The following is an 8564-nucleotide window of genomic DNA, read 5'->3' as shown; positions in this document are numbered from 1 at the left end:
TTTGATGGGGAGAAGAGGGGCCTAGCAATACCATTTCTAAAGCCCTAGAGAATCTCTTCCATATGAGCATAAGACTAGTGTAAAAATGGTCATTGCTGTACTTCTTATAATAACAGAATTTAAGAGCCACCTAAATGACCATCAGCAGGAAAATGGATGAATAAATTGTGACACATTCATTCAGTTGAACACTACAGAAAGTTATTATGAATGAACTAGAGCTACATAGATCAACATGGAAAATTTCACAAACATAACATTGAACAAAAAAAAAAGCAAGTTGCAAAATGCTAAATAGAAGATGCTGCTGCTTGTGTAGTTTTAAAAAGGAAAAGCAATACTAAATGTCATTTATGGATATGTGTACATTAAAACTATACACATATGCATGAAAATGTTAAATATCAAGTTCAGGGTAGTGGTTATCACTGGGGAGAGAAGGAGGGAGGGCAGTGGGACCTTGGAAGGAGATAAAAGACGCTTCCACTGTATTTATTTTCTAAAAAATCAGAACAAAATTAAATATTTATTGAATGAATTCATAAACGCACACATCAAATATTCTGATATTTGATATACTTTCAGTTTTATCTCAAGGTTTAGATTCACAAAGATTTAATGGCTAATCATTCAAGGCTAACTACCATAAGAGCAGTAATAAATTCAGCCACTGTCCTTCTGTTTACACATCAAAGTTTCTAGGCTGAATATCCAGGAATGGCAAACAGACATTTCTCCTACTAGTAAGGTTTCCAAACACAATTAATTAATTATGATATATAATTTGCATCATATAGACCTATAAAAGGTATAACAAAATAGTGAGCACTGTCATCAAGAACTAATACTTCAAATGAGGAAAGAGGGATTACTAGGGTCCCATCTCTGCATGTACTGCATACTGGTGGTTTGTTTATAGTGACAATTGACGATGAATGATAAAAGTAATAGGGATGTGGAAGAAATCCATGCTAAAGACAATGGAAGTGACAGGAACCAAAAGGCAACTTACTCTTAAACAAAAGCTAACTATAATAAAAAGTTGGAGGGGTGCCTGGGTGGCTCAGTCAGTTGAGCAAGTGACTCTTGATTTCAGCTCAGGTCCTAAGCAATGTCATGGGATCTAGCCCTACGTGGGGCTCCACGTTCGACCCTGCTTGGGATTCTCTCTCCCGCTGCCCCTCTCTCCCCCACTCATGTACTCTCTCTCTCTCAACTAAAAAAAAATTTTTTTAACCCTGGATTGGTTCAGTGATGTCTAGGCTTTATAGCTAAACATTTATCATTATTATTTTTAATGTTTATTTATTTTTGAGAGAGAGAGAGCACATGTGCATCAGCAGGGGAGGTGCAGAGAGAGAAAGGGACAGATGATCCAAAGCAGGACCCATGCTGACAGCTGCGAGCCTGATGCAGGGCTCTGACTCACAAACTGTGAGATCATGACCTGACCTAAAGTCGGACACTCAACTGACTGAAACACCCAGGCTTCCCTTGTTATTTTTTAAACTACTTTTACTTAAAATTCCTATATGAAACAAGCCAAAAACACCCAGGAAAATAGACAACAGGAAAATGGATTTTAAAATTTCTGTATATTTATAAAATGAAATACATGTCAATAAAAATGAACTATTGATATGCAAACATGAATGAATCTCAAAAACATTAAGCCCAGTGAAAGAATCCGGACATAGAGGAGTACATACTATTTAATTCCACTTAAATGAAGTTCTAGGGGCGGCTGGCTGGCTTAGTCAGTTAAGCATTGGACTTAAGCTCAGGTCATGATCTCATGGTTTATAGGTTTGAGTGCCGCATGGGACTCTGTGCTGACAGCTTGGAGCCTGGAGCCTGCTTCAGATTCTGTGTCTTCCTCTCTCTGCCCCTCCCCTACTCATACTCACTCGCTCGCTCTCTTTCTCTCAAAAATAAATAAACAGAAAATTTTAAGTAATAAAAATAAATGAAGTTCTATAACAGGCAAAACTAAACTATACTAGCATAAATTAGAACAGCAGTTGTGGGTGAGGAAGGATTTACTAGAAAGTTGCAAGGAATTGTTATTCATTTTGATTGGGGTAGTGGTCATACCAGTGTATACATTTGTTAAAAACAACAGAGGTGCCTGGGTGGCACAGTTTGGTTGAGTGTCCAACTTAGGCTCAGGTCGTGATCTCACAGTTCATGAGTTCAAGCCTCACACGGGCTCACTGCTGTCAGCACAGAGCCTGCTTCAGATCCTCTGTCCCTCTTTCTGTCCCTCCCCTGCTCACACTCTCTCTCTCAAAAATAAAAACATTTTTAAAAGATTTAAAAACAGCAACAAAACCACATCACTGACCTATACTTTTAAACTAGACGCATTTTACTGTATGCAAATTATCCTTGAATAAAGCTGATTATTAAAAATCCTTACAGGAAAAATAGCATTGTAATTATGAGTCTGAAAATGCTCTAGTGCAGAGATCACAAACTAGCAGCCCACAGATGCATTTTGATCAGACTCAAATATTTTTTAACTGAATTAGTTGCCAACATTTGGAAATTGACATTTAGGTTTTTTTTTAAAGCTCCAGCTTCTCCTGAAAAACTTTGACATTTTGCAATATTAAGTCAACATTTTTGCATGACCATAATTTGTTGGTGTATCAGCCACATAATACGAAGCCTGTACTCTCCATTCTCCACTGCTCCCACCTGTGGACATTGCTTAAATCAGACTAATTTCATTCAATCTGTATTATCTGTCTAGTGCCTGAAGACATTTGAGTTAGATACCTCTGTTCTAGCCCACTCTACTTCTATTTTGCCATTGGAAAACTTGTGCAATGAGACTTTTTTATAACATAAGTTTTCTCAGGAATGGAACTATTAAGTTATGGCCAAACAAATTATTACAAGAAATAGAAATTAAAAATTGAAGAGAAGGAAACGGGAGTAGGTTAAATGGTGAGTTTATTGGTACACATAGTGAATTTGAAGTGTTAAAAGGATGCCCCACTGAAAGAATTTGATGACCAGATGGAAACTCAGAATTGGGGTTCAGAAAAAAACTAGGCTTCAGGAGGGATCAAGCCTAGACATAGAGATTTGAAGTCCAAATTGAAGTAACATTTCTAGATGGTAATAGTTACTGTACTAGGAACATGTGATACCATGTGATAGTTACTGTACTAGGAACTTTCATGGATGTCATCTGCACAGTTCATGACACAGAAGTGAATTCAATGACTAAAGATGTATACAGAAAAGAGCAAAAGTCGAAGACAGAATCTGGTGGAAAGAATGTGCAAATTTTAAGAGTTTTAGAAAAGATGAGAACTGAGGGAACATTAGACAGGAGTGGTTAGAGATGGAAGAGCAAGAAGAAGTAATGCACAGTGCCAGATACTAAGAGAAGAGATAATTTAAAGATGTCAACAGTGTCCATTATTACAGAGCGAGCAAGGAAAATGAGAAACAAGGAAAGGTCATTTGGGCAATTAAAAGGTCACTGGTGAGAGCACACTTGAACAGTTTCAGTAGAGTACTAGGACTAGAGGTAAAATTACAAGAGGTTAAGGAGTAAAGGGGAGGTTAATAAATAGGAGAAGCAAGTGAGAGAGGGTGGTGAAACATAATGACAGTAATGATCCTAATATCTAAAGCCCATCACCAAAGTTCTCTGGGTTATAGAATAGATCATTTCCATATCCTTCTTCTTACATCTCTGCTCTGAGGATCTGGGGATAGAATGAAGACAAAATACAGACCCTGTCTGTACCCTCTTAGAGCTCATGGTCAAGTGAAATGGTACCAGGTAACAGTTACCTTTGAAGGTGGGATAAAAACAGAAATGCAAAGCAAAGGTTAAGAAAATAAAATGAAAAAAAGAAATCAAAATGACAGTTATAAAACTTAAAAACAAGAATAAAAATGGAAACCTTCCCATTTATTTTTTTAAAGAAACCATAATCCTTATTCCAAGCTGATAAAAGTAGCACATGTGCACACACACATACACACAAACAAACATAAAACCACTTTTATTTGTGAGTATATGTGCAAAAATTACATATAAAGTACCAGCAACATGAATCTAACATCATATAAAAACAATAACATGAATAATATGAAATATGGTTTAAGAACAGAAGGATAGTTAAATACAATGAAACCTAACCATATTATTCATCACATCAGAGCGACAAAGAAAGAAAATATTGTGTTTATAAACACAAATAGCAAAAGTGCTTTTGATTAAATTCAATTTTTAAAAATCTCTTGATAAACTTGAAATAGAAATATGTTTCTCTATTAAGATGAAAAATGTTTCTTAATCCAGGGAAATCTATAGCAATACAGGTGTACCTCAAGATGGAAGAAAAAAAATCTCAAATAAACAACCTAACCTTACACCTAAAGGAGCTAGAAAAAGAATAAACAAAACCTAAAACCAGCAGAAGGAAGGGAATAATAAAGATTAGAGCAAAAATAACATAGAAACTAAAAAAAAATGATAGAACAAATCAATGAAACCAGAGGCATGTTTCCTTGAAAAAAATAAAGAAAATTAATAAGCCTCTAGCCAGACTTATCAGGGGAAAAAAAGGACTCAAGTAAATAAAATTGCAAATGAGAGAGGAGAAACAACAAGCAACACCACAGAAATACAAACAATTGTAAGAGAATATTATGAAAAACTATATGCCAGCAGGTCAGACAACCTAGAAGAAATAGATAAGTTCCAAGAAGCGTATAACCTACCAAACTGAAACAGGAAGAAATAGAAAATTTGAACAGACCAATTACCAGCAAAGAAATTGAATCAGTTATCAAAAAAACTCCCAACAAACAAACTTCAGGACCAGATAGCTTCACAGGCAAACTCTACCAAATATTTAAAGAGGTAACATTTAATTCTTCTCAAGCTCTTCCAAAAACCACAGAAGAAAGGAAACTGTCCAAATTCATTCTATGAGGCCAGCATTATCCTGATACCAAAACCAGATAAAGACACCACACACACACACACACACACAAAGATAACCACGGGCCAATATCTGTTATGAACATAGATGCAAAAATCCTCAACAGAATACTAGCAAACCAAACGCAGCAACATTTTAAAAAAAGTATTCACCACCATGAAGTAGGATTTATTCCTGAGTTGCAAGGTGGTTCGATATTCACAAATCAGGGTGCCTGGATGGCTCAGTTGGCTAAGTGTCTGACTCTAGGTTTCTGCCAGGCCATGATTTCTGCTCAGGTCATGATCTCACAGTTTTGTGAGTTCGAGCCCCACGTCAGGCTCTGTGCTGGCCATACAGAGCCCACTTGGGATTCTCTCTCTCTGCCCCACCTCCACTGGGACTGTCTCTGTCTCTTTCAGAATAAATAAATAAACTTTAAAAAAAGATTCACAAATCAATTAATATGATACATCACACCAATAGAGAAAGGATGAGAACCATATGATCATTTTAATATATGAAAAAGAGGCATTTCAAAAAGTACAACATCCATTCATGATTTAAAAAAAAAAAAACTCTCGAAAAAGTAGGTTTGAAAAACCTACAGCTATGTATGAAAAACCCAGAACAAACATTACACTGAATGGGGAAAACTTGAGCACCTTTCCCCTAAGGTCAGCAACAAGACAAGGATGTCCACTTGTATTCAACATAGTACTGGAAGTCCTAGCCACAGTTATCAGACAACAAAAATAAATAAAAGGCATCCAATCAGTAAGAAATAAGTAAAACTTTCACGATTTGCAGATGGCATGATTCTCTATATAAAAAAAACCCTAAAGACTCCACCAAAAAGCTATTAGAGCTAATAAATGAATTCAGTAAAGTTACAGGATACAAAATTAACGTACAGAAATCTGTTTCATTTCTATATACCAATAATGAAGCAGCAGAAAGAGAAATTAAGAAAACAATCTCGTTTACAATTGCACCAAAAACAGTTAAATACCTAGAAATAAACCTAACTAAAGAGGTAAAATACTCATGAAAGAAATTGAAGATGACACAAAGAAATGGAAAGACAATCCATGCTCATGGACTGGAAGAACAAATATTGTTAAAATGCCTATCCTACACAAAATAATCATCTACATATTTAATGCAATCCCTATCAAAATACCAACATTTTTCAAAGAACTAGAACAAACAATTCTAAAATTTGTATGGAACCACAAAAGACCCCAAAAAACCATAGCGATCTTGAAAAAGAAAAACAAAGCTAGAGGCATCACAATTCCAGACATTGAGTTATATTTCAAAGTTGTAGAAATCAAAACAGTATGGTACTGACATAAAAATAAGCACATAGATCAATAGAACAAAATCGAAAACTCAGAAATAACCCACAGTTATATGGTCAATTAATCTTTGAGAAAGCAAGAAAGATTATCCAATGGGAAAAAGACAGTCTCTTCAACAAATGGTGCTGGGAAAACCAGACAGCAACATGCAAAAGAATGAAACTAGACCACCTTCTTACACCATACACAAAAATAAATTCAAAATGGATTAAAGACCTAAATGTGAGACCTGAAACAGTAAAAATCCACTAAGAGAGCACAGGTAATAGTTGGTCTGACATCGGCCATAGCAACTTTTTCCTAGGTAGGTACCCTGAGACAAGGGAATCAAAAGCAAAAATAAACTATTGGGACTGTATCAAGATAGAAAGTTTCTGCACAGCAAAGGAAACAATCAACAAAACTAAAAGGCAACCTACAGAATGGGAGACGATATTTGCAAATGGCATATCTGATAAAGGGTTAGTATCCAAAATATATAAAGAACTGATAAAACTCAACACCCAAAAATCAAATAATCCAATTAAGAAATGGACAGAAGATATGAACAGACATTTCTCCAAAGAAAACGTAACGATGGCCAACAGCAACATACAAAGATACTCAACATCACATCAGGGAAATGCAAATCAAAACTACAATGAGATATCACCTCACACCTGTCAGAATGACTAAAATCAACAACACAAGAAACAACAGGTGTTGGCATGGATATGAAGAAAAAGGAATCCTGTAACACTGTTGGTAGGAAGGCAAACTGATGAAACCACTCTGGAAAACAATATGGAGGTGCCTCAAAAAGTTAAAAACAGAACTACCCTATGATTCATCAATCACAGTATTGGATATTTACCCAAAGAGTACAAAAACACAAGTTCAAAAGGAAACATGCACCTCTATGTTTATAGCAGCATTGTTTACAATAGCTAAGATTTGGAAGCAGCCCAAGTATCCATTAATTAAAGAATGAATAAAGAAAATGTGGTGTGTGGAATATTACTCAGCCATAGAAAACATGAAATCTTGCCATTTGCTTTGACATGGATGGAACTAGAGAGTATAATACTAAGTAAATAAGTTAGTCAGAGAAAGACAATTACTACATGATTTCACTCATATGTGTAATTTAAAAAACAAAACAAATGAGGAGAGGGGGAAAAGAGAAAGAGAAAGACAGACAGACAAACCAAGAAACAGACTCTTAACTGTAGAGAACAAACTGATGGTTACCAGGGGGAAGAGAGTGTGGGGGGCATGGGTAAAATAGGTGATGTGGATAAGGAGTGTTCTTGTCATGATGAACACCAGGTTATTAAAATAAACACATATATATATTTATATGTGCCCATATATATACATTACCTTTAAAATCAGAGACAAAACAAGAATTCCTTCTACGTCAGCATTAAGAACATTTTCTAGAAATACTGTCAGTAAAATATGCAAAATTAATTAGGAAAATAACAATTAAAAAGGACACATAATTCTTTTTAAATATATGTTTATCTTCTTAGACATGCCAATATAATCAATCAACTGAAAATCTAAGAGAATAAGTGGCTGCATACAAAAAATAAATATACAAAATCAACAGCCTTCCAGATAACAGTAATAACGTATGAGAAAATACATTATATGAAATAATTAGAAATAATCTCACTAAGAGGTATAAAGACCTATTAGAAGAAAACTCCATGAATAAACTGAAAGATAAAAAAGATTAGAATAGGGGCACCTGGGTGGCTCAGTCGGTTAAGCGTCTGTCTTTGGGTCAGACAATGATCTCACGGTTCGTGGGTTCGAGCCCCACGTTGGGCTCTGTGCTGACAGCTAGCTCAGAGTCTGAAGCCTATTTCAGATTCTGTACCTCCCTCTCTCTCTGACCTTCCCCTGCTCGTGCTGTCTCTCTCTCTCAAAAAAAATAAATTTAAAAAAACATTTAAAATTTTTTTTGAAAAGATTAGAATAAATTGAGAGATGTATATAGCACCTGGATAATAAGCATAAGGCTGATAATCATAAATATGTCAGTTCTTCCCTAAATTATATCCCTAAGATAATTCCAATCAAATTGATAGAGGAGAAATTGTTTTATTGGAAAACCAAAATAAAGTTTATACCAAAATGAATTCCAAATGTATTGAAGATTTCATTTCCTTCATTCAAAAAAAGTATAAGAATATCTAAGGTAGATTATAAATATAAATATCTGTTGTCAAAAGCAGGAAAGAGTATCCAATGGAAAAAA

This window comes from Suricata suricatta, chromosome X (genome assembly GCF_006229205.1).
Source record: "Suricata suricatta isolate VVHF042 chromosome X, meerkat_22Aug2017_6uvM2_HiC, whole genome shotgun sequence".
Taxonomy (NCBI): Eukaryota; Metazoa; Chordata; class Mammalia; order Carnivora; family Herpestidae; genus Suricata; species Suricata suricatta.
This window is presented reverse-complemented; position numbering follows the sequence as displayed.